The sequence below is a fragment of the Natator depressus genome, chromosome 6 (assembly GCF_965152275.1).
Source record: "Natator depressus isolate rNatDep1 chromosome 6, rNatDep2.hap1, whole genome shotgun sequence".
NCBI classification, from domain to species: domain Eukaryota; kingdom Metazoa; phylum Chordata; order Testudines; family Cheloniidae; genus Natator; species Natator depressus.
Window position 1 is genome coordinate 28,604,282 of NC_134239.1, and position 4,320 is coordinate 28,608,601.

Consider the following 4,320-nt stretch of genomic DNA (forward strand, 5'->3'; position numbering starts at 1 on the left):
TATTCTTTACATTGTGGTCAAACATATGAGAAGTTCATGGGACTAGACAAAATGTAGGAAGTGACTTCCTTAAACGATGTATTGGAGCTGGCTGAAGATACAGGGTTGTAGCTGCAACAGCAGCAAGTTTCCAGTCCCTTATGTCACATTACTGCCAGAGAGGAGACTGGGTGATGCCAGGCTACAAGATGATGTGTAAATGTGCTCAAATTTCTGAAATCACTCGTATTTTATGGAAATGATATCCATCCCTCAGGCACTGCCTGGGAATGTTTACATGTCCCAAAGTCACTCATCAGTGGCCCATGAAATGTATACACCACACAACCTGATGACACACAGACACAGCATCATTTTAACCACCACTAGTGTAGAGACAATGTTGGCGGGGTTGTCACTCTATTATGATGCACAAGAAAAACTGGCAACTGGGTACTGAGCGTCACAGAAATGCAGGACTCTAAGGAATCATAGTGCTTGTATCCAAGACTGGTCTTTGTTATCCTGTCAGATCTAGGAAAAGATCAGTTTCCTACTAGAGTGACCAGATGTCTCAACTTGATTGGGACAGTCCCAATATTCAGAGCTTTGTCTTATATAGGCACCTATAGCCCCCCACCCCCTGTCCCAATTTTTCACACTTGCTATCTGGTTACCCTAGTTCCTGCACTCATTCCCAGGATTAGTCAGCAGAATAAAGAGAGTGTATGGGACCAAATGTAATTATCAAATGCAAAAAAGATTAAACGAAGCAAACACAGAAGACCCAGACTAATAGCCTTACTCCCCTAGGACGCATCCGATGAAGTGAGCTGACGAAAGCTTATGCTCAAATAAATTTGTTAGTCTCTAAGGTGCCACAAGTACTCTTTTTCTTTTTGCGGATACAGACTGACATGGCTGCTACTCTGAAATCTGTCCCCAAGGACTGTTGTTGCTATACAGCAGTGGTCTCCAACCTTTTTAAGCACAAGATCACTTTCTGAATTTAAGTGCAACCCAGGATCTACCTCAAAGAAAATGTAGAAATAAGAGTAATCACACAAACCCAAACCCCTTGCCCCACCCCCTGCCCTGCCCCTTCCCTGAGGTCATGCCCCTGCCCCGCCCCTTCTCCAAGGCCCCGCCCAACTCAATCCATTCCCCCTCCCTCCATCACTCACTCTCCCTCACCCTCACTCACTTTCACTGGGCTCTGACAGAGGGTTGAGGTGCAGGCTCTGGGCTGGGGCCGATGGGTACGGAGTGTGGGAGGGGCTCCGGCCTCAGCTTGGGGCAGGGGGTTGGGGTTAAGGAGGGGGTTCAGGGTTCAGGCTCTGGGAGGGAGTTTGGGTGAAGGAGGGGGCTTAGGGCTGGGGCAGGAGGTTGGGGTGCAGGATGGGTTGCAGGGTGCTGGCTCTGGGTGGGGGCTCGGGCAGCAGGTTGGGGTGCAGGAGGAGGTGTGGGGTGCAGGCTCTAGGAGTGGGTTGGGATGTGGGAGGGGGCTCAGGGCTGGGGCCAGAGGTCGGGGTGCAGGCTCTGGGAGGGAGTTTGGGTGCTGGGGGGCTCAGGACTGAGGCAGGGGGTTGGGGTGCGCTTCCAGGAGTGGCACGGGGCCAGGGCAGGCAGGGAGCCTGCCTTAGCCCCACTGTGCCACCAGACTGTTAGCGGCCAATCTCCCGGTTTGGCTGCAGGAGGATTGGCAACCCTAGACTGAGACTGAGATCAACTGTCAGATGCTCCATGACCGACCAGTCAATCACGGTCAACCGGTTGGTGACCACTGCACAGGAATCTGAGTCATATCCAAAGCCAGGAGGCCTATCTAGAAAGGGAGGGCAGGGGCATGACAAATGAGGAAATAAGCCGGGAAGTTCTAGTGAAAGAGACCCTGGATGAATTCTGTAGGAAGAGGACCAGGAGAAAACAGTATAATAAATTCTGAGGCAAGACAGAATGTTGAAGATAAGTGATCCACTGTATCAAAGCCAGTGGTAAAGTCAAGGAAGGAGCACAGGCCCTGAAATTTGGCTGAGGAGGTTGTTGGGGACTTTAGTAGAATGAAGGGGCTAGAACACAGTGTGGAGGGGATCTAGGAGTAAGTCAAAGGAAAGGATGTTGATGCAGCACTTGTAGCCAGACTTCCACTGAGATTAGAAGTAAAGGGGAGGAGAGAGATGGATGAGGTGAGGGGGTGTTTTTTAGGATGCAGGAATAAATGCCTGTTTATACATACAGGGAAAGCAGAAAGAGGACAGAGAGAGTTTCAAGGTGAGGGAACTGTGAGGGGAAAGTGGAGGAACTGGAAGTGGAGAATAAATGACTAACCTCAGGTCATCTATTCTCCACTTTCAATTCCTCCACTTTCCCCTTTGACTCAGTCTTCTTCTGTTGTTCACCTTCCTTGCCCCTGCCCTCACAATTCCCTCGCCTTGAAACTCTCTCTGTCCTTTTACTGCTTTCCCTGTATGTACAAACAGGAATTTATTCCCCCATCCTAAAAAACACCCCCTCACTTGGTGACTGGAAAGAAGGGATGTGGGAAAGGAAAGGATGAGGAGAGAAGGAATGGGGAAAGTCTGATCTTGCCAATCTTCCTGCAGTCAACAAGAACCTGGATGGAGAGGGTGAGTGGTGGTGGAGAGTTTAAGGAGGGAGTAAAAACTGGCAAACAAGTGTTGGGATTTTGAGGTAGGAGAAATAGGACTGTTTGGTGAGAAAGATGACAGAATTGGAGGAGAAGAGGGCAATCTTATACACAAAAAATCTTCTAGGTCTCCTTTTTTCTTTGAGAGGCAAATCAGGCCAGAGGAAGTGGATCTGAGGTATAAGCCAGGGCTGGGATCTGGTAGGAACAAATGAGTTGAAAGAGAAGGAGATGGTAGAGTTAAGGGAATTGATGGGACTCAATATTACCTCTCATTTGTTCTTTTCAGTAGTTTGTGTTGTCTTTTTGGGTTTTGTCACTGATTTGAGGATCATTTGAGTTTGTGTTGAGATGTTTACTCTGTTGTTCTGTAGCTGAGCATTGCTCAGACCTGCTGCTATGGGGAATGGAATGTGTTATCAGGTTTTCCATTTTTGGTACACAGAGTGCCTGCTGCTTTAGTTGGCACAGCACCAGAAGCTGAGTGCCCTTTTTCATATCTTGATAGCCAAAGTGAAATTGCCTTACAGTCTTCATGAGAGTTCCTAATTTTTGCAGAACTGCAGATATGTGATTTGTATTGGGATTTTGTCCCAGTCATGAAGTTTGCAATTAGAGTTGGGCTACAGATTTTGCTCCTGTATAGAATTCTGAGTACTGTTAGGCTATCAAGTATTTTAGGAGTCCAATTTATGTGTGCACAGGGGAGGAAGGAGAGGTTTGGAAGTATATGGCAGACACAGCCCACCACACTCTTTCCTGAAGTATATGTTTGCCCTTTTGAAGTTTTGTGATACAGTATTGCCCACTGCAAGCATTCAAAAGGCATGAATCAGCCCCCCTCCCTAAAATCGTAAGAGCATCTTAAAATTATGAGAGTTTAAAAAGATAACAAAAATTGGGTTCTTTTCATTAACCGTCTGGCTTTTGAGTCTTTAGAGGTCGCATTTTCTCTGCAACCAGAGGAGCTAAAAATTACTTTTTAAAAAATGAAAACTGAGAATCCATTACAATCACGATTCCAGGAACTGATGCTTTAAGAAAAACACCAAGTATCACAGAAGTCGCCATGAAACTGCAAGTTAGCAAGACTGGTGATGCCAGGCTGAGAAGGGAGTAGTTTGCAGCATGTTCTAGAACTTGTACCTGGAATTTAAATTTTTAATTAGTTTAGGAATATTTGGGCTCGTTGTACAGCTCTGAATCCCACCACCATCCCAGACTGCATCAGAGAGGGTGTAGAGGCCTGATTCTCTCCTCCCTGCATTTTTTTGGGAAGGGCGGGGAGCCGATACCACTGATTCCCCAATTCCCTGCATCCTGGACAAGGGAGTGTAGCTCTGATACCCCTCCCTTGCATCCTAAGGGCAGGGGTTGGGAAGGTGGGAAGACTGTTTAGCTGATTTCCACCTACCTGTACCCTAGTGGGTAACTCTTACTCCCCCACCCTCCCCGCTCCTTGTGGGGTGGAGCCAGAGCTCTGATCCCGCCCCCTCCCTGCACCTTGGGGGCGCAGCCTAAAGCCCTGATTCTGTCTCCCTGCAACGGGGAAGGGGTGGAGCCACTAGAACCCAAGTCACGTGTTGTTGATTACACGTGTCCCAGGCACAGGGGGGAAATGCGACGTTAGCCAGGAAGTGACGTATGAAGGTGCTGACGTATACGAGGTCATATAAGACGTTGGCTCGGCGCAG